General features: G+C 49.6%; 1 protein-coding gene across 5 annotated transcripts in view; it reads left to right on the top strand.

Annotated features, from left to right (window-relative positions):
* Positions 1-22625, top strand: part of NDST1 (N-deacetylase and N-sulfotransferase 1) — a 97651-nt gene that overhangs the window by 29086 nt on the left and 45940 nt on the right. The gene's annotated exons all lie outside the window — the stretch shown is intronic.

Genomic DNA, 22625 nt, shown 5'->3' with positions numbered 1-22625 from the left:
CTCCTTCTCCCCCAAAGCATCCTTCAAACTAGTAAATACACAGCCAAACGCAGGTGCTCAGCTTACAGTAAGAGGGGCCATATAAGTATGTAGGTGGACAGAAGTGTTTGAATATCAAAACAAACTCCAGCTGTCGTCCTCAGAACACCACTATAAAATACTATATCAGGTAGCACTTGTTTGCTTTGCGGGTTTGGATGTATTGTCAGCCTGGAGTGGGATTGCTGAACTAAAACATAACTCCAAATAGCATAGCAATAGCAAATCAAGAGACGGCGGCCGAGTTCTGCAATTGGCAGTACCTGGGCAGACTGCTGCGTCTGTGTGGAGCCTCATTTGTCCACTTGTATGTTCTCAGTTACAAGATTGGAGCCTGTCTGGTCAGTTTCTTCAAATGTGGCTTACAAACAGAATTGAACGAAGACAAGGTGATTTGCGGGAGAGGGGGAGCTTGGCTGTGTTTTGTGAGGGACAAAACTGCAGAATTCCTTACAATCCTTCGCAGCGTGGGATTCTCATTATGTTGTTGAATGGTGCGGATGCTGTCATTCTTGTGTATGTGGCTGGTCTTTAAAGCAGTGGGTTTTCAACCGCTTTTCATTTGTGAGACCCGAAATATTTCAAATTCTAAAGTGTCTCTCTGCTCCAATCATAGGGATAGTCTGGGGGCCCTGGCTGAAAACCACTGTTCTTTGGTAAACACATTTCACAAGCCCTTTTGACATGATCCGGGGAGTCCCATAGCTTCATGGGCCACAGATAGAAAGCCACTGTTTGAAAGCATTTCTGCTCATCGGTCACATTGCTGCTAACGTTGGCAGGTCATAAGATTCTGGTCCCTCTGATTACGATCTTGCTTGTCCCCTGCCATTTCATAGTGTGATATGATTTTAGCAACTGACAGTCTAGAATGCCAACGGTTTGCAAGATTAATGCTTCGGGCCAGGAAGCCTCAAATTTCAGCATGGTGTGGATTGTCTAGTGAACGCCATTCCTGTTTGAGGAGGCAGACCCTTCCCCATTTTCTTTATGTCCCTGTGGCAGCCTCAGAAATGGCACCCACGGGGCAGTAGTATTTCTAGCTGTGCCTAAAACAAAGAGGAGAGGTGCACCCCGTTACCTGCTTGCAATCTGCGCTCTGCCTGGAATCGCTTCATGCGCCACTAGTTACAGTAGAGGAGGGACTGAGGTTTTAGCATGGTTATTTCACGCTTCCAGCTGGTATAAGCCTTAATTTCCTAGCTGTAGCTTTCCTTTACATAGTGCCTGCTAAAATTATATCAGAATTGAGGTGATGGAGAGGGACGCAAGATTATTAAAGTCCTATATCTTGGGAATCTGCCGGGGATAGATATGACTTATATCTACAGAGAGCTAGGGTTTCCAGCATATGTTTCTAGTGGAATTCAGCGTTTTGGGGCCTTTGTCTAGCAGTGGGTATTAGGCCTAGCTTGGGGCCTTTGTCTAGCAGTGGGTATTAGGCCTAGCTCCTGGCTACCATGTAGCAAGCAGTGGCCTTTACCTAAAAATAAATTTTAATCCTTGGTAGGTATCTTGGGTTTTTTTTTTTTTTTTTGGCCGCATCTGACAGGTTTTGCTGGGGGAAGAACTGCTTTGCTTTGGCAGCGAAACAACACGACATTCAAAAAGCTGCATTACGCTGTAGCCCGCAAGTGGACTGGGTCAAGGGAGCAGGTAGGATGAACACAGCCCTAGGCCTGTCCCTGAAATAGGTAAACGGGGGTGGGAGGGGAACACACCTCGCCAGTGCTACTTTCTGGGGAAATCTTTTCACGTGAACTCTGGCCCCGGAGGAGTTAACGGACTTTGTTCCCGTGTGGTGCCAAGGGGAGAGAACTGTGTGAGGGGTGAAATGACTGAAATGGTAGAGACCCCCCTCCCTCCACCTCCGCTCTGGTTCTCTCTTTGTCCCCAGAGGCTGGGAGGAGGGAGGCAGTATCAGGAGACTTTGGAGTTCCAGGACAGCTGGGAAGCTGGTGTGAGTCAGACCCAACACACCAGGAGGAAGAGGGCTTGGTTGCTCTTATGACTCATGTTCTGCAAAAGTCATGCCCAAGAATGGCAGGAGCCTTCCGAAAGCAAGTCAGCACCGTGTCCTGCACGTGACTGCAGACTACGCAGCTTTAAGGGAGTGGGGTGCTGAGCAGTAGGTTGTGAGCACCAGGGGAGCTGAGACTGCAGCTGCTATGTAGTCCCACCAAAAAGAGAGAACTTGAGAACCAACAGGGCTGGTTTCCTGGCCATCCAAAGCAGAGAAAGACTTCTCAAGCTACCACCCCACCTGGGTTGCTGTCAGCTACACAGGGGAGGACTGAAATCTTCTAAGTCCCCCTCTTCCCCCAGCCTCTGTGCAGCATGCAGAGAGATTCCCCAAATACATGGTTGAACATTTTGGCCATGACAGGTAAGTTTTATTATGAAAGGCTCATGGAGGGACCTAAAGTGGGTGTGTTTGACCTGATTTTCAGAGGTTATGAGTAGAGCCCTGTGCGGACACACAATTTGTATCTGCCCGTGCATCTGCAAAGATGAGCCGTGGATATCTGCCTTCGCTGCCGCAGATGCAGGTATAAAGTGGGTATGTGCAGATTTGCAGGGTTCTAGTGATGAGCATCCATGGAAATCAGTGGGGCTTACAGGCACTCGAGATCTCTGAAAAGCTGGTCAGCTTTGATTTAGGTGCCCACTTTCAGGCACCCAGTTGTGAGTGTTGTGGCCCTGGCACTCACGTACAGAAACTTAGTGCCAATTTAACAAGCCTTGATGAGACAAATGTTTTTGCCCAGAGGACTCTGCATGGGGATCTTTCCGGTTCACCTTTTGTACCACTTTTTAAGGGCTTGTCTACTCCGGCAAGGTGCTATGCTGCAACTTTCTCACTCACAGCATGTCTACATTAGGAAATTATTTTGAAATAATAACTCCTAAGAACTGCCGTACTGGGTCAGACCAAAGGTCCATCTAGCTCAGTATCCTGTCTGCCAACAGTGGCTAATATCAGATGCCCCCGAGGAAGGGAACAAAACAGGTAAACCTCACGTGATCCCTCTCCTGTCACCTATTTCCAGACAAACAGAAGCAAGGAACACCATTCCTACCCAGCCTGGCTAATAGCCATTGATGGACCAACCTTCCATGAATCTATCTAGCGCTCTCTTGAACCCTGTTAAAGTCCTACTCTTCACCACATCCTCTGGCAAGGAGTTCCAAAGGTTGACTGTGCGATATAACTCCCAATATAAATAATTTTGAAATAACATGTCCACATTACAGGGACGCTTTGAAATTAGTGTGAGGCAGATTCCTTCAATGTGGATGTGCTACCTTGACTTAGAGTTCCAGGAAGCACTGGGGAGTAATTAGTTTGAATTACTTGGGGGAGCAGTTATTTTGAAACAGCAGCACTGGAGTGTCCACACTACTGCTCTTCCAAAATAAGTATTTCAAAATTAGTGTTGTTCCTCGTTGAAAGCAGGAGTTATTTCGAAATAACAGGCTTGGTGGTGTGGACGCGCCACTTATTATTTCAGAATAAGGGGGGTTATTACAAAATAACTCCCTAGTGTAGACCAGAGCTCAGGGGTGTGAAAAAACACCCCCTGAGTGCAACAGGTTACAGCGCTGTAAAGTGCCCAGTGTAAACAGGCTCCTAGCAAGGATCCTGCACCCCTTGTGGAGGTTTGCATCAAGCGCTGGATGACTTCTCTCCCAGTGCTGGGGCCATGGCCATGCCGTTGTGTTTGGAAATGAAGACAAAGTCTTAGTTACCTTTTCCAGTGGAACCCAAAGTGTCATGACAGCTGATCTCGTGCACAGCAGCCTGGTGACAAAAGATATTTCATTTCAACAGCCTGCTTCTTTTGTTTGGCGGTTTATTGTCACTTGAGTGTAATTTGTTCATTTTTTTTAATTGTATCCTTTGGTATATATGGTTGTGACTATTTTCTTCCACTATTTGATCTGAGGAAGTGGGTCTGGCCCACGAAAGCTCATCATCTAATAAACCATCTTGTTAGTCTTTAAAGTGCTACATTGTCCTGCATTTTGCTTGAGTGTAATTGACACAGCTGGACACACCCACAATGACAGACAGAGCTCTGCTTCCAGAATTGCTTAATCTGAGTGTGCGATGGGCCCCTCGCTCTTTAAACTCCACCATCCTCAAGGCAGATAAGCAGCCTCACTGGCAGCTTCTCTTATGATCAAAAATGATTCTAACGCTCCCTGGAAAATAGCCGCCTTTTAGCACGCATGAAGCAGCCTGCCACCCTGCCGCGTATATTATCTCTTAACCGCGGCTTTCTTCTCCCCACTGGGGGAGTCTGGATTCCTTCAGATGCTTCTGTGAGAGACCTGCTGACTTTCCACTTATGCCCCCAACTACCCCCTGCTTTTTTCACCACCGCCTTCCAAGGGGTGGGACCAAGCACGTCCCTTCTGTCTAGTGGCAGCCCTGCAGATGGAGCGGTCCTTGGCAAAGTGGTTGAGGAAGATTATGCTAATAAGGAATGCAGGTTCTATCGGAACATCTGTGCTTCCCTGAGTTTAGGAAGCAGGAGGCAGACCATGCTGAATGCTGGTCATGTGAGAAGGGCAGGAACCCTCTAACCCTCTCCCTTGGTGCTGTTGCCTTTCATGGCAGGCAGATAGGGTGGCCTGGGGTCCACACTAGATATCTGTGCTCTGGAATAATCCTTGGCTAAGTGAGTTTGTTCTTTTATATGGGACTAAACGCATCTGATATTGAGCACCCTGTGCGGATACAAAATTGGCATCCACATGTGCATTTGTGCGTAGTCGCTGGGCTGTCGATACAAAATTTGCATCTGCATCCACAAAAATGAGCCATGGCCATCTGAGTCTGCAGATCTATATAAAGCGATATCCACCGATTTGCACGGCTCTACTGATTGAGTGCAAGGGCTGTGTATATGACCCTAGGGCTGGTACAGCAGGCTATGCTGGTGCTTTAGAGGTCTGTGTAATAAATTTTAAGGATGGAGTTTGTGCAGGGGGAGTGTTAAAGGGCTAACGAGATTCAGTACCGCACAGCTGACACTGGTGCAGGGATGTTTGGTGTGGTCTAGAATGCTACCTTGTCCAAATGCTCAGTGTCCTTCAGATGAGGCCCCCATCCCATCTTTTGGAAGCAAAGAGGGCCCAGGTGGGAATGTAATAGTGTAGTCAATTAACCAATAAACAAAAGCTTATAGGTTAATGCTATAGACTACATGCATTTCCCTCCTTCCCCTACCCCCCTGCCAATAAATTTTTTAGCAGGCTGGGCAGCAGCCCAGCTCCGTGCTAGCTTGCAATGGGTCCGGAACCTACCCCTGCTGTGGCTCTTCATTTAAAGTGTAGTAGGAGCCGAGCGGGCAGGTAGCGCAGCTCAGTTCTGGCTCATGCTGGGTCCGGGAGCTCAGACCCCACCAGACAGGGGCTGCTGCCTCCCTGCGCTGCTGCCTCTTTATCAGGATGATAAGCAGCCAATCTGCGTGGGGAGCTGGTTTTTAAACACGGATGAGCTCCTTCCTGGCACCCCGCTCAGCAATGATGGTTACAATGAACAATTGTGGTGAAATGCTCTATATGGTTTGGTCACTTCCCAGCATCTGCCCCCAGGACTGTGCAGTGACGCAAGCACCGCGGTTGTGTTGGAGGAATATCAGAGCATCATAGAATACTAGGACTGGAAGGGACCTCGAGAGGTCATCGAGTCCAGTCCCCTGCCCTCATGGCAGGACCCAGTACCGTCTAGGCCATCCCTGATAGACATTTATCCAACCTACTCTTAAATATCTCCAGATATGGGGATTCCACAACCTCCCTGGGCAATTTATTCCAGTGTTTCACCACCCTGACATTTAGGAACTTTTTCCTACTGTCCAACCTAAACCTCCCTTGCCACAGTTTAAGCCCATTGCTTCTTGTTCTATCCTCAGAGGCCAGGAAGAACAATTTTTCTCCCTCCTCATGACACCCTTTTAGATACCTGAAAACCGCTATCATGTCCTCCAACCCTCTCAGTCTTCTCTTTTCCAAACTAAACAAGCCCAATTCTTTCAGTCTTTTTTCATAGCTCATGTTCTCTAGACCTTTAATCATTCTTAATGATATGCAGGCGAAGTGGCTGGGGAAAATATGTCGTCCTGCACCTCCCCCCCAAGGCAGATAACTGCCCCCAGAAGTCCCCTTCCTAGCTCTGCAGGGAGGTTTGAGCTGTTCTGTTGCTGCTTACGGGGTTACGGATTCCGACTGTCCCAGCGCAGTGAGGTCAGTGCTGGGTTACTGGGTGTGCTTGATAAACTGTCTGAGCCCTTGGCAGTTTTTAATGAAATATGGGGTGGTACGTACATGAGCTGTGGGGCGCAGGGGGAGTATGTGCTACAAAGAGCATTGGATAAAAGAACTGGCCGGTGTGAATAACTGGGTCATGTGACTGTACTGTCAGGAAGGACTGTTTAATGGATGTATCTATCACCGAGACAAGTCCGAGCGAAGCAGCAGATGCTCTCGGTAGGTCACCTCCCATGGCACACACTCAGCCTGTTGCTGCTAGAATGACAATGAGATGGACACGCACTCCTGTGGCTCAGGGCAGATTCACTCTTAGAGAGAGCAGCGTGCTTAAAAAGGAAACGCCACTTGTCTGGGTGAGCTCACAAACCTGGCTGGTAATCAGTGACCTAAGCAGAGAGTTTGGACTTGGGGGGCCCGAAACTGTATTTAAAAGGGCTTAAAAATTGGCCATGTTCCTAGTAACACTGGTAGGGTTTAAAAAAGAGAGAATTTTGTAAATCCCATTTGCTCTTTGCTGTTCGTTACAGTTCGTGTTTGTTGGTTTTTTAACCATTTGGTTGGGTTGGAGAATGGTGTGGATTACCGTTTGTATTTATTTTTTATGCATTGTCTGACCATGAGAGAGCTGACCTGCAGCCAGTCCCTGCCCCGAGATTGTCCTCAGTAGACTTCCCAGGAGGGACATGCTAGAGCATTTTCTAGTTCGTGCATGAAAACTTGGAAGGGAATATCCTAGAAATGGACATACTACTGCAGCAACTGTGGGGCCTCTGTCTGAAAGAGAATATTTATTGTGTGGGTTTTTTTTTTTAAACCCTGTTTCCAGGGAAATTCAGGAGGGATAGACCCTGAATTGGTCCATGTTTCAGTATTAGGACAGCTTGTTTACAAACCCTACATTTTGGGCTCAATTAGCTTTGATAGCATCTGCTTCCCGAACAGTTGTTAATGGAATTGGAGGGTGGCTGCTCCATTATCTGTCTGATTTTGATAATCTGTGTACATATGTTGGCAAGGGAAGGGTGGGTGGGTGTGGAACGGAACGGAAAAGCTCCTTGTTTTTAGAGATGATTAACTGAGACTTCGACTTTGCATTTTCAGAAATCCCTATCATGGGAAATTGTCAAGAAAAATCAATCAGGAGGAAGTAACCAATGGACACTCTGTGACCTATGTTTCCCTTAAGGGGTGGCTACAACACAAGTAGCCCAGATGCATCACTGTATTGTTTTAATGGGTTTAATGTTCCTGCCACTGCTGACAATGTCTTGCGACTCTACGGAGTCTCAGAGGGGTCAGTCACCATGTTACTCTGTAACGTTAAAACAACGAGTAGTCCTGTGGCTCCTTAGAGACTAAACAATATATATAGTATCATGAGCTTTCGCAGGCAAACCTTCATCGGAGGAGCTCATCTGAAGAAGTGGGTTTTACCCAGGAAAGCTCCTGATGTTATATATATTTTTGTTAGTCTCTAAGGTGCCACAGGACTATTTGTTATTTTGCAATTCTACAGCACTTTTTGCTCGCAAGATCTCAAAGCGAGCTGCAAACCTCAGTGCAAGAAGCCCTCCTAACCCCTTTGCGAAATCAGCTGGCTCACCCCCCCCTGTTTTGCAGACAGTCCTTGGCAAATTGCTAAGAATGATCTGGCAAAGCAAATAGTTCATTTGTGGCAGGTGTTGGCTCAGCTGCAGGCTTGGTCTTGTGTATGGTTGGGTCCTCTCATTGGCCATCAGCTGAGAGTCAGCTTATCTTATTCCCTGTTTGCTCTGTTTGCCCTCTAGTCTAACTTTTCCTTTCTGTCCCTCCCTCATGTCAGGAGATGTACAGAGGTTAAGGTGACGTGCAGGGAGAAATGGAGTTTGCCCGCCTTTTGTCTCCTGTATGATGTATAAAGGCAGTCTGGGCTACTTTTGCAATTGTAATGGTTGAGATTTTTGTAATCTGCCTTTTCCTTAAGTATTTCACGTTCAGGCCATGATTACCTTGTGAGACTCTATGGACCACTAGAGAACTGTTAGGATTCTGATGTAGCATATTCCAGGAAAGTAACACCTAAGTGAAGGAAGTGAATTTTGGTTTACAACACTTTGGGGTTACTTTGATAGACCCTATTTCATGAAACAGAAGAAAACTCTCTTAATCAAGTTGCTGTTGAATTCTTAAGAACTGATAACTCTGTAGCCTGACTCTTTATAGTGGTTAACTAGGAGACAGTGCCCCCCTTGCTATGCTCTCCAGTCCCCCTCTTTGGGGGTAGGCAGTCCTGGCTGTCCCTGTCTCCCCCCTCCCCCCTAGCCACTGTGGAGGGCCAGGCTGAGATGTGGCAGGCCTGGCCTGGCCCCCCTCCCCCTGGTTGCCAGGACCCCTGAGGCCAGGCCAGCCCCGGCTCCCTGGCCGGGGAGGAGGTGGGAGTTTGGACTGGACCAAGGCCGCAATTGGCCCAGCTCATTCCCTCCAGCTGTCAGGCCAAGGCCCCATACTCTTCCTCCCAGGTCTTCCTGCCCCCCCAGCCGGCCCCACAGGAAAAACTTTTTAATATATATAGAGAGAAAATCATTGAATTGATTGACAACTGATATTTCTGGAGTAATAGGAGTCTCATCCTGGAATCAGGCACCCCAGAATTTGTGTTCTTCCGGGACCTGGTGAGTGGGAGACAAAGGACCAGCCCTGTCACTCTCACGGCCTGTGAGTCTGATCGTCCAAGTGCCCCAAAAGTCCAAAGAATGGTAACTCAGAACGAAGAGCTGAAAAGTCAGTGATGGACAGCTCACCCTCGCTACAGGGTGGCTTGGCCTATCGTAGGGTGTGGATACCGTCAGGAATATTCATTGACTTGCCCGGCCTTCCATGTGTAAAACAAACTTCCTCGCCCTCATCGTAGTGGGGAGCCGAACACATTAATCCCTGTTAGCTAATGATCATGCGGCACCTGCTATGAAAGCAAGTTTGTGGTTACACCTGTCTCAATCCAGACCCAGGATCGATTCAGGGCTCCTGTGGCTGTTTGTGTCCATATATATGAGCCCCTTCTCATGAGCAGCTCCCCAAAATCTAGGGTAACTATCAGGCCATTTATCTATGGGTCATAGGCGACCTTTTGTTATGCTGACTTGCTCGTGCCCGAGTTTTACAGGTTCCAGGTTTTAGGATCCTGCTAAGTAAAAGAAATGGCTAAGCTAGCTCGACAGGCTACAACTCCCACAATTCATTTCTGAGCCGTCTTTTTTTGCTAGAGGCCCACAGGAGCCCGTGGTGTGAGTGGTCAGGGGGCTACTCCAGGAGTGCCCGAGGTGGTGGGTGGGCCTCGCCAGGCTGCCAATTAACTGAGAACCTGGAAGCATCACCCTTACTGTATGATGCTTATCAGTTAACTGGCTAACCAGTGACATCCCTAGTTTTAGAGCTGCGGCTTACTGCACCCAAATCTGTGGATGCAGATACCCATGGTTATAAATGGATATCTGTGGATTTACAGGGCTCTGCCTATGAATAGCGTGCTTGATTGGGCCTCCAGAGATCCAGCTCCTGGAAAAGGACGGGGGCACCATTTCCCCCTGCTTAGGTGCCCCATCTGTAAGACCGGGACTGCGCTATTGGCCTCCTTATAAAATACTGTGAGATCAGCAGGAGGGAAGTGCCGGAGAAGAACTGTGTGGTGTTATTTATCCTTATTAACAGGGCTCATGCCCATAGTTGGTTTGCCTTGTAAAACCAGAGGTGGTTTTTGGAAGGGGAAGGGGCACAGTTGGTCTCTGCCTGTGCGTGACCGGGGTACTCATCTACATTGTGAGTATGGACCATTCATGTTGACGCTGTCTGAGCCATGGAAAGAGAGATTGCAGAGAACTTAGTCCTAGAACGGAAAGGATCAATCTAATAGCTATGATATTTTCCAAGCCAATGAATAATTGATGCAAGAAACTGCAGTAATGATCCTCACCCCAGCGGGCTGAAACACAGGGCTGTCTCTTGTTAAAAGGCTCTCCTTGAAAGACAATTGGTAGGGGAGAAGGGCTGGGTGTGATGTGCTTATGATTCTAAGTGCATGAGCCCTAGATCTGAGTGTTTCTTCTTACCCTCCTCTGAGGTTACATCAGGAAGGTTTGGGGCTGCATGCTGCCACCGATATCCACGACCCCATGTGTTTGTGTGGGCCTGTGCCTTGTCTGGTTAATGGCAGAGCCGCCACTGCATTCAGAGGCAGTTGGTCTGGTGTGTGCTCAGCAAGGCCAGTGAGTCTGCTGCAGCGCGTGGGGGGTGGCGAGGTAGACCCGGCTCGGCTCTGCATGAAGCAGAAGGAATGTGTCTCATGGCCAGGGAGGAGAAGGGCAGGGCCAGCTCATGCGAGAGGCAGCATTAGAAGGCTAATGATTGGAAAGCCACTGCTGGCCTACTTTAGGCAGGATGGAGCGTGAGGCTGCTGCGTTGCTCCCTCTTCCCCCCCACTGTTCCTTTCATGTGAATGTCAGAAGATGGGGGAGAGAAAGGCGGGGCGGGAGGAGTAGGGGGAGAGACGCCTTTCCAAGAGACGGTGCAGGATGAGACCACTAAGCAGGCTGGCTGCTGATAGCATACTCTGCTTAGTCTGGGGCCTCACCTTAAAAGGAGGCCCTGAGATTGCAGGGCTCCCCTGTGTGAAGCAGCAGAAAAACTGGGCAGCTGTTCTAGCCGCAGTCCCGTGTGTCTGTCCAGTGGGCCGGCGATCGAGAAGCTACCCAGCCACTGTTGTCGCTCTAGACCGCCAGCCCTAGCAGCACGGGATGTTTGTTGCAAGGTGAAGGCTATGGAAATAGGGGCTTCTGGAGAGCTAAGTTCTCTGTGCGCTGCGGCTATGGCGTTTGAACTGGCTTCAATCATGATTTTTATCAGCTGTTCTGGTTCACTCATTTGTGTGGCTTAGCTAACCAGCATAGCCAGGGACCTGTGGGAAGTGGGCAAGGGTTCACACCCACCGGATCAGTCAAGGTAGTGACACCGGTCAAGGGGATCAGGTGCAGCTGTGTCTTGGGAGCACTAGTTCACGCCACAGCCTTCTCAGTCAGAAATAGGAGAGGTGGCCAGTGTGGCCAGTGAACGGCTTCTTGGGCAAATGGCCCAGCCAGGCCTCTGTGTGCTGACATTCTCATCCCCTTAATGGAGAGCCGGGCAAACCCTGCCAGTAATGGATCCGGCAGGGTGGGACATGGCTTAGTAGCACAAGAGTGGGTTCCAGACGTCACCCAGCGCCCCCTGCCCCATTGAGCAGTGCAATCCGAACTTTCTGCCGCAGGGCGGTTGTGGTGGGTGGAGAATCCTCTGCAGTAGACCTGGTAGATAAATGGAAACCAACTGCGCAGAAAAAGTTGGAATGGTAGCATTGCGCAATGCTAGAAGTGGGCCCCTTTTCTGTTAGCAAATTTTTTGGAAATTTCATTTAAAATGAGTAGCCTGGGGGATGCACAAGTCAACTTCACTCTTGCAGTGCAGTCTGTGGGGTTTCTCTAATACTTGGTCCAGCAGCCACCCTTTATGTGACTAATCGCATTAGTAACTTCTGAGTGCGCCTTCCCAGTAGGATCTGATATTAAAATGGAGGACAAAGAGAGCTGAAAAATGCAGGAGGAACTTCTGCTAAAATCCCCCCTGGATGAAATACTATAGATTTTAAATACATTCTGCCTGGATTTTGTCAGCATTCCTCGCTGGCTTCCACTGCTCCAGTGACAGCTTGATTTGTTCACAGCTGGAATGGGCACATTACAAGCAGCCTGCGTTAGGTTCAGGATCTTATTAGAAAAGGAGACTCGTTACCCACCCTGCCCCTACTAGCTGGGATATTGAAGCTCTGATTCCCCTGCCTGCAAATGCACATCAGAGTCAAGTACAGCATAGGGATGTGACCGACTAGTCAATAAGCAAATGCTTATCGGATAGTCAACAGGCTAGTCAACTAGTCCCCCCCCCGCCCCCTTTGCTGCCTCTATCAGAAAGAGGCAGCAAAGGGGGGGGGAGGAGAGGGTGCTTTAAAGCGGCAGCGCCACGTGGAACCTGGGGCCAGCTGGGGACCTCCCCCCCCCCCCGCTGACCCCAGGGTCCGTGCAGCACTGCCACTTTGAAATGCCGCTTGTAGCCTGACGCTGGGCTTCCCGCGGCATTTCAAAGCGGCAGCGCCGCATGGAGCCTGGGGTCAGCGGAGTCCCCAGCTGACCCCGAGCTCCATGCGGCGCTTTCGCCTTTGAAGTGTAGCAACAGCCCTAGGCGGAGGCACCCTATCGACTAATCGAAGCAAATTGCATCGACTATTTGATTAGCCAACTAATCCGAATTTAACATCCCTAGTACAGCATCTTAGACCCTTCAGCTGACAGCCATGGAAGTCCCTGTCCAAGGAGAAGCACCCAAGGTGATGCTTAACTTGTGGGTGCTACTTCTGTGGGAGGTTTTACTGACCCATCGAATCCATCCAGCTTCATGTGACACGTAGGGAGGTTAGCTGGTGGGTAATTGAATAGTCAAGTAACCGTGTGAATTCTTAGCGGTTACTCGACTATTCTATAGTCCTTGGGGTGGGGCCAGCAGCTAGTATCTCTGGTCTCACTCCTGGGGACCCCCTTGCCACGCCGTGCTGCAGCCCCTCTAGCGGAGGCAGCAGTGCAGGGTTGCGGGCAGGAGCCGGTCAGTGAGGGGAGCCAGTGTAAAAATCAGCTCCCCTCGTGGACCGGCCGCCTGGTACCCCAGCTGCTTCCTCTGATACAGAGGCAGCAAAGGGGAGGGGGGAATGCGAGTAGTCAGGAAGATTAACCGATAAGCCTAGGCTTATCGATTAATCGTAAACACGACTATTTGTTTACATCCCCAGTGACACTACCAAGCACTTCTGTGGTGTCTTCCATCCAAGGATCTGAGAACACTTCACCCAACGACCCTGTGATGCATATCCCCGATAAGCTGTGGGCTGGCATCCAAGACTTTTGGAGAGACTAGTGACTTCGGGTATCGTGGCTGGAGAGTTTGAGGCTTGGGCTGCCCTAGAAATCTTTACCAACCTAGCTGTATCTGTTAGAGGTATGAAAAATACACCTCTGGCAGACCTAGCTATGCCTGCAAAAACTATAATGCAAATGCAATTACAGCGGCATAAAAGTCTATTGACTGGTTTAAGCTTAAGGGTAAACTGGTTTAAGCTGAACTCGCCAACCCCCTCCCCCGCCCATTACAGGTTGAATCTCACTAATCAGGCACTCTCTGGACCAGCAACATCTGTGGTCTGGCATGATTTTAGTTAACCAGATGTCCACTTAGTATGGGTGTGGCCAAGTTTCCCACAGTCCCATAAAGTTTGTTTACAGCCCCCTCCCAATCCTGGCTCTCAGGGTTGTGTGCTGTTGTTTAGCTCTAATTTACACCTAAATGTCTTTAAAGAGCTCAGCAAGCAGTGGGAGTGTTGGGGATGCTGCTAGACAATATTGACCTCCTGTGGTCTGGCAAATTCTCTGGTTCGGCGCCGGTCAGATCCCAAGGATGCTGGCCCAGAGAGGTTCAATCTGTACAAGCTGGGTCCCAGCGGAGCAGGCGGCATCAGCAGTCTAGCTGTACTAGTCCATCTATATTGGCAAACCCTATTCAATGTAGCCAAAGCCTAAGTAACTTGCCCTAGGTCACGTAGTGAGCCCCGACTCCACACTGTGCCTTCCTTCCAAGGTCGACTTTTCCTGTCACCAAAGAAAACACGTTCATTCATTTTCCTTTTACACCATCTGGGGAGCAGGCACAGAAAGCCGTCCTCGGGGCCTGCCGACAAGCCCCCTAACCGTTGTTTGTCTGTCCTTTGAATTGGGCCAGCTGGTGTGTGCTCAGCCATTAAGAAGTCCAAGTCCTCTCTGGCTGAGCCATTCCTTATCTACCATTGTACAGCTGCTGAGATGGGAAGGGGAAGTCTCGTGACTGGCCAGTGTTCGGGCGAGAGGGGGGCAGAAATGCGCAGTTAATGTTTCCTTCCGCTTAGAATGCAGTGGGTGGGTACCCGTGCCCTGTGCACTGGTCTAATGCTGCCAGAGGGGATGTCTCTCTGGGATTGTGCATCGCCACCCAGGATTTAAAGCGCGCTCTGAAAGGTGAGGCTGGGGGCGGGATTTAAAGGCCTGTGTGGATTAGCCTGGGACCCAGCTCCACGGCCCAGTCTTGTCTATGGCATGCTCTGTGGCCTTGCAGAGGTTAGAGACCTCTCTTCGGTCACATTCTGGCTGACTGTGGAAGGTGCTGAGCGGCGTGGGTATCAGCCCTGCTTCACCGGGCGCACTTGGTTAGTGTGCCAGCCTCCCCTGGACAGAGGGCAAGGCACCTTCCAGAGACCAGAGGAAGCATTGTTTGGGGTGGGAGTGGGGGGTTAGCATTTGGAGCAAGCTGTTTGTTCTATGGGTGCCTTTTTCTCCTGTGAGCTGTCTGCCTGTGGCAGCTAGCCATGGAATTGGTGCTGGGTCTGAGAGTTGCTGCCCGTGCTGTACGTATGGACTGCCGCAGGTCCTGTTCAGTTGGGTGGCCAGTGGCCATATCACATGACCCAGCTGCATCTGAGGGCAGCTGATGACCACTGATTGCTCCTGTCACTTCCTCTTCCTGGCTGCCAGAGGCCGAGGCTGGAATGGACCACCACCATTAGGAATGGGAACGGCTAGTCAACTATCCGATAAGCAAATGCTTATCAGAAAGTCAACACACTACAGCCGGTCCCAGTTACGTTCCAAGTACTTGGTCGTAACTCGATGTGTTTGTAAGTCGGATTACATTCACTGACGTATGGCCGCGCTGTTCATAAGTGCGGATTTCATTCGTAACTCGAGTTCTGACTGTATAGGAGGTTGGTCGTAAATACGAACGGTCGTAAATCGATGCGTTCGTAACTCGGGGACCAGCTGTATAAGAAAGAGGCAGCAAGTTGCTGGGGGGAGGGAGGCGGTGTCTCAAAGCAGCAGCATCGAGGGAGCCCGGGGCCAACTGGGGACTTCTCCAATGACACTGGGCTCCATGTGGCACTGACACTTTGAAACACCACGGGGAGCACGAGGTCAGTGGGGAACAGCATGAGTCCCCCGCTGGCCCCGGGCTCCCCGCAGTACTTTCACTTTCGCCTTTGAAGTGTAGCAACAGCCTCAACAACTTTTTTCCCTTGGCTCTCTGCTCTGTATCCACCTCTACTTTGGCTCTTTGTCTGTAACGGTTTGGCCACCCCTGGTCTAGGCTCTGTAGCAGGGTTACTCATGCCACACGACAGACCCGAAACTCTGGCTGCACACAGGCGCCCGTTAATGCCAGTAAACTGGGCTGCCCCAATGCCGCCTCCTGTGCCCCTTTCTGCTGCGCATGCGCGAGAGGGAGGAGCAGGAAAGGAGCTGAGAATTGTAAGCTGTGTCCAAGGCAGGGACAAACTGGACCTAGCATTTCTGGCTTGAAATGGTCCAGATTCTGTCTGCCCTGCTGGAAGGCTCAATCCTGGAGGGAAGAAGCACCCCCGGGTTCTTGTTTTTCAAATAAAATCCAACTTTCCCTTGCTGTCTCGGGGCTGTGGTGATGCTAGATGGTCGGAATCTGCTTCCTGCTGCTGTCAGGATGCGTAATGGAATCAGGTGGAGGGGAGGGACGGGCGGTTCTGAATGATTTATTAGCACATATTGCAGACTGGCTGCTAGCAAGCAGGCACGAGTGCTCTGAACAAGCGGGGTTGGAGGGCTTGGACCTATCTTCTCTAGTAGGGATGAGTGTCAATGGGAGCTCACGAAGGCTCATTTTGGTACATGCGGGAAGTCCAGCATGCGGTGGTCAGAGCGTCATTGTGTTGACAGCCATAATGCTTGCTCTCATGGTTGTCCTGTGGGCTAAGAACTGTGCACTGGGCGTGGCTTTGCTGGGACTCCCCTTGTGGGCTGGTGCCCACCACTGAACTCTGCTTTAGCATCTCCATTTGCAAAAGTAGCGAGGAGTCCTGTGGCACCTTACAGACGAACGGATTTATTTGGGCATCAGCTCGGGTGGGTAAAACCGTCTTCGTCAGATGCATTGGAGTGGAAGTTACAGAGGCGGGATATACATAGGTACTAGCATATCATAAGAAAGGGGTGGCTTATCAAGTGTAGGGCCAATGTTAAGAAGGCCAAATCAGGCAGGGTAGATGTGGCTCACTCCCAGCAGCTGATGGGGAGGTGTGAATGCCACGAGAGGCCTTTGTAGCGAGAGAACCATTCCGAATCCTTACTCAGTCCTGATTTGATCTTGTTAAATTGCAAATGAGTTGCAACTCTGCTGTTTCTTTTTGCAGTCTGGTTTTGAAGTTCTGTTGTAGAAGGACGGCTACTTTTCAGTCCATTACTGAGTGTCCAGGGAGGTAATAAATGACCTCTCCAAAGTACTATGCAAAGGTCCCCGTGCCTCCTGCTGCCCCCTGGCTGAGTACCCCTGCTCCAGCTGACTAAAGAGTGGTTTGTGCCCAAGGGTTGCATTCACGAAAGCTTAGAATCATAGAACGCTAGAACTGGAAGGGACATTGTGAGGTCATCAAGTCCAGGCTCCTGCCCTCACGGCAGGACCAAGCACTGTCTAGATCAATGTTTCTCAATCTTTCTTTTATAAAGTACCCCCAATACCTATAGTATTCAGGTACACAAAGGTTTTTTTCTACCATTGCAACTCATTTGTTTAAACAACTTAATCGTAGCTGGGCGGGTGATGAAATTTTTGGGTGTAAAAAGTACCAAAATAATAAAGCACTGTAAAACTTAAAAGAAAAATTCCGTTTGCTCCAAATTTCAGTTGTTGAAGTACCCCCCAGACTTCTTTCAAATACCCCTAAGGGTACTCGTACCACTGGTTGAGAAACACTGGTCTAGATCATCCCCAATAAATATGTATCCAACCTGCTCTTTGTGAAATCTCCATCACTGGAGATACTTATCTCCCTAAGCAGTTTATTCCAGTGTTTAGCCACCCTGATAGATAGAAAGTTTTTCCTAATGTCCAGATAGCATAGGACATTATGCAATTTAAACCCATTGCTGCTTGTTCTATTGTCAGAGGCCAAGGAGAACAATTTCCCCCCCATCTCCTTATAACACTCTTTTAGGTACTTGAAAACTGCTCTCATGTCCCCTTTCAGTCTTCTTTTTTCCAGACAAACCCTGTTCTTTCAGTCTTCTCTCTAAGTCGTGTTTTTGAGACCTTTCATCATTTTTGTTGCTCTTCTTTGGACCATCTCCAATTTCTCCACATCTTTCTTGAAATGTGGTGCCCAGAGCTTCTGGATTTATAAAAATCCTTACCTAGGACCTTCCCAAGAGCAGCTGTTAGGAGTTACTATAGAGAACTTTCTGGGTGTCTGGCTGGTGAGTCTTGCCCACATGCTCAGGGTTTAGCTGATCGCCATATTTGGGGTTGGGAAGGAATTTTCCTCCAGGGTAGATTGGCAGAGGCCCTGGAAGTTTTTTGCCTTCCTCTGTAGCATGGGGTACAGATCACAGCTAGAGGATTCTCTGCATCTTGGGGTCTTCAAAGTATTTGAAGGCTTCAATATCGGAGATATAGGTGAGAGGATTATTCTAGGAGGGGTGGGGGAGATTCTGTGGCCTGCACTGTGCAGGGGGTCAGACTAGATGATCATAATGGTCCCTTCTGACCTTAAAGTCTATGAGTCTATGAGCTGGGCAGCGAGGTAATGTTCTTCCCAAAGGCTGGCGGGTTAAGCAGGACAGACTTCTATGTAGGCTGGATGTCTGCTGGCACTGCAGAAACTGCAGTAGCACAGGTACAGCAGCACTGTAATGGAGATGTTTCCTACATTGATGGAAAGGGTTTTTCATCGGTGGTGTTAATCCACCTCTCCAAGAGGCAGTAGTTAGGTTGACGAAAGAATCCTTTCATTGAGCGAGCCATGTCTATGCAGATAGCTAGGTCAAGGTAACTCTGGCACTCCAGGTGCAAAATTTCCCCAGCCTGGAGTGACTTACCTAGGTCGATTTGAGCTTTTTAAGTGTAGAATATGCCTGAGGAGCACACATCCGCTTCTGTTGGGGCCCCTTAGCCCATTGTAAATATGGGTTTCTGTTACATTCCTTAATGATTACGACAGTCGTGAGTTTTTATGCTATGCTTCATCACTCTGATATCTGATTGCCCAGGGACGTTGTGCGGATGTTGTGATTGTCTGAAGAATGCTTTGGAGATGAAAAGCTGTGTGCAAGGAGGAGGAGGGTGGTGATTTATTACCCAGCGACTCCCATGCTCTTCAGACTGTAGGGTTTTGTTTCAGTAATAATTCTCAGCAGTGCTTTGCATCCTGAAATTGCTCTGCAAACATGCGCTAAAGCAAATGAAGTTGTCTTCCCTTGATTTCTTTGCTTGACCAGCAAAGCAAAGAAACGATGTGTACTGATAGGCAGTCATGCACACATCTATCCAGCATTTTCACTTTCTAATGGTGCTTTCTCTTAGGTGCTTGTTCGTTTTTTTTTTTTTTAAATATATTTCCAGTTTCCACTTCGATGGGAGCTTTTAAGCATTAGTCCTTCACATCAGTTCCCCTTTTTGTAACGACATTTCTCTGTAGACTCTTAAATGCTTGATGATCTGCATTTTTATGATCTTAAATGTCCCATGGCACCTGCCGGGACATTTATGTGCGCCCGCCTAGTCGGGGTTGCAACACAGGATGGCCGGAGGAGGACGGGCCACACGTGCTGCAGGGCCAAAATCGTGCCGTGACGGGGCATGGGGAAGCGCCTGCAGTGGGAGAACCTGCTGGGGAGCACAGCAGGGAAGCCGCAGGAGCAGGGCGGCCGGTCCAGAGCTGCGAAATGGCCGCAGTGGGGGGGTCTGGCACCAGTGCAGGCACGCTTGGCACGGGGCTGGGCGACGCAGCGGGATGACGTCACCCACCGGTGCGGCGCCCACCACACAAAAAGGTTGGGGACCACTGATCTAGACCAGTGTTTCTTAAACTTTTTAAGACCAAGGAACACCAAACAATATATTTTTTTTTTATGAGGAACACCAACGATTGTTTTGTTGAGCAATTAAAAAAAAAAAAAGGGGGGGGGGGAAATTATTGAGCCAAAAAAAAAAAAGTTGCCTACCCCTTTAAGGCTGGCCATTTTGAACTCTGTTGTTCTCCGCGGCACACCGGTGTGCTGCAGAATACAATTTAAGAAACACTGATCTAGATGGTGCTTGGTCCTGCTGTGAGGGCAGGGGACTGGACTTGATGACCTCTCGAGGCCCCTTCCAGTTCTAAGATTCTATGTTTGCTCCTTTCTCAGCTTCAGTTTTTAGCCTCTTTGGCATTGAGCCTGTGGTTCTCTCTTGAGTAATATGGTGGCACACTTTTAAATTGGATTAGGGACGTAAATAGTGAACTGGTAGGGGCTGGAGTAGCTCCTCCCTACCTTGGACAGGTGGCTACTCCTACCCCACGGGGCCACTGCAGGCAGAGGCTGCTTTGACTGGGGCCGGAGCAGCTCCTGTCCGTGGCAGGCCCGCCTGACCCCCTGCTGTAGGTTACACACTGGCTCCCTGGGAGCCTGCTGCAGAGTGTGCAGCGAAACTGCCTCCTCCTGGGAGTGAGGCCGGCAGCCTTCCTGGGAAATCTTTGCTGCGAGCTCTGCGGTATAAAGCTTGTTTAAGCAACACGTGTAACCACTAGTATTTTTAAACCACTTTTTACATCCCTCCCTGATCGTGACTGGCTGTTTTTCTAAAGGATCTGCTCTAGGAATTATTGTAGGGAAGGTCTCTGGATAAGACTAGATGATCAGAATGGTCTTTTTGGTCTTAAAAACAACCCCTATGACTTTATTAATCTTCGCTCGCAGCCTTGTCCAGATGAATGGTGTTGGAACATAGTAGCTACTAAGTCCTAACATGCTTGAGAAGTGCAGTGCACGTGAGACACCTGGCTGTCCACACAGCCAAATTGGTTGAGCTAAGATGTAGAGGGGACCTTGGTCTTGAACTCAACCAGTTGACTGCATCTTCAGATTGACACTGTTGTGTTTGCACTTGTGTTTTCAAACGCCGTGGTGGACCACGTGGCAGACTGAGGGCCACATGCGACCCACCGGGTTCCATGTGTGGCCCATGAGATGTTTTGTTGCCCACGAGGGTTGCCGTATTCCGTCGGTTTCTATCAGTCATTGTTGTCCTACTGGTGGTAGTAAAGTGAGGATGCGTGAAGTGAGCTGGGTGCTGGTTGCACACAATAGTGACTGTGAGATCCATGTGCTCCCAGTGCAGCCAATCACAGCGCTGCTACGGTTCATTTGGCACCCCCTGCAGTTCTAGGCATGCAAGCACAATGAGCAAAACTACCCTATCCTGGGAGACTGTCTTGGTTATGACAATCTTTGCGACCCACTGAGACGAAGCTAAAAACTGAAGCCCACTCTCTAGCCTCGGTTGCCCATTGCTGTTCAAACATGTTAACTGGCCTGTGAGCTAACGCTTACTGACATCGTATCTTCAATCCTACTCTAGATAATACTGTTCTTTGACCAAGAATGAAAGGGGCTGTTCAAACTTCCAAAGCTCTAGTCCAGACACAGTAGAATGTATTCTTTTAACTCTGCCATCTTGGCACGTGCAGAAACCCGGGTGCCTTGACAGCAGTTTTAGAAAATGTTGGTTAGATTAAGTGAGCTAACAATCTAACATCACCTCTCTCAATCCTAGACAAGGCACGGCATAGCCCTGATGAAACGTGGCTGTCATGCCTCAGTCTTAAATCTCCTTTTTTTTTTTCCTGTTAAATATACCCACTTGTCGCTGACTGTTCTGCATCGTCACAGTTCCTGAGATCTTTAATCATCCGCGTTACTATCTCGTGTTACTATCTTCTCTTCCTCCTCGGGGTCCAGTTACTGTTTATGCGTGTGTAATGGAAGCATCAGAAAAGTCTTCACCACCGGAGATGAAACAAAAGGCATCCTCTTCTTCCCATTTGCCCTTCTGCATCCAGAAAAGCAAATTCACTGTGGCTCCCAGCACCTCAGTCACACCTCTGGGGTTCAGCATATTTCAGTGTCTACCTTCAGCTGCGTCTCTTAAAAAATGAGTACATCTGTGGTCCTCTTGGGACCCCCTTCCTTCCCAAATGCTAGCCCAGACCAACCCCCCTGCTGTCTCCTAGATCAGATTAATAGCTGGCGGGGGGAGGAGGAAGGGACACATGAAGGGCAGCTTGCAAGTTGAAGAGGAATTCTTTTCTTATTAAAAAAACCACAGGCAAAATTCCCTCATGAGAAGCAGTGACGTGGGCTATTGCCTTGGAGGAGAGAGATGAAGGAATTTTGCAGGGAGGGGGATGTGGGAAGGATCTATTTGAGTGGGTCTGACGGTGACATGCTTCTGTAGGGGGAAGGTGGTGTCACCATTACTTTCCCCTTCCTTGGGGAGTGGCACCCACTGGCGTCCTGCATCTCACGTGCCAGTTTCAAGCCCACGGGATTGGAATCCGTAGAGCAAGAGCCAAATTGCAATGGGTGGTGGCAGAGGTGGCCCTGGCAGAGCTAGGGAGGAGGGGAGAAAGTAGGGAAAGGGTCATGTTAACCAGCTAGGGCCAGCCTCCAGTGGCATGAACGTGGCCTCTTGCGTCGTCTGTCCCAGGTGGGCGATTCTGTGCCTGTCCGGAATGAACTCTGGGTGCCGAAGCGGATTTTCTCCCAAAGCTGAGTGAGGGATTTGGAAACCCAGTCCCTTGTTTCCAGCTTGCTTAGGTGGCTTTGAAAATCCCAGCCCAAAGAACCGGGACTAGACTTGCGTGCCCATCTTCCGTGGATTCGTGTCCCGCCCTGGCAGGGTGATCCCGGGGTTGGCCTCATTTAGAGAGTCCCAGACTTGTGAACCTGCCACGTTCACTGATTTCACCTGTAACTTTGGTTTATGATGCTTCCCTCCCTCCCCCCTCACCGCTGGCAATTAAATATTTCCCCGAGTGCCTAGTCTGCTGCAGACCTGCGGTGAGATTCACCTGGCACGCCCTGGCTCATATTTCATCCCTTTCAGACACCTGGGCAGAATCAGGTTTAGGACAGAGGATTTGGTTTCCTTTTGTTATGCCTCTCGCTCTTGAAGCTGGGCCGTGCCGGCAGCTCTCGCATGCTTTCCATGGAGCAGGGGAAGGTTTTGTGCACCTGGGGGAGGTCAGGGTTCCCTTCTCGTTCCCAATGACCTTTCTCCCCTTTTTGCACTGGCAGAGCAGAATAAACCGATCCCGGGTGGCCAATTAAAGCAGCCGGAGCGGTTCGGTCTCCCGAGGAGGTGCAGCTGCGGAGAGCAGG

The sequence above is a fragment of the Pelodiscus sinensis genome, chromosome 16 (assembly GCF_052426305.1).
Source record: "Pelodiscus sinensis isolate ZL-2025 chromosome 16, ASM5242630v1, whole genome shotgun sequence".
Classification (NCBI taxonomy): Eukaryota; Metazoa; Chordata; order Testudines; family Trionychidae; genus Pelodiscus; species Pelodiscus sinensis.
The sequence above is the reverse complement of the archived record's forward strand: the minus strand, read 5'-3'. Positions and strand labels throughout refer to the sequence as shown.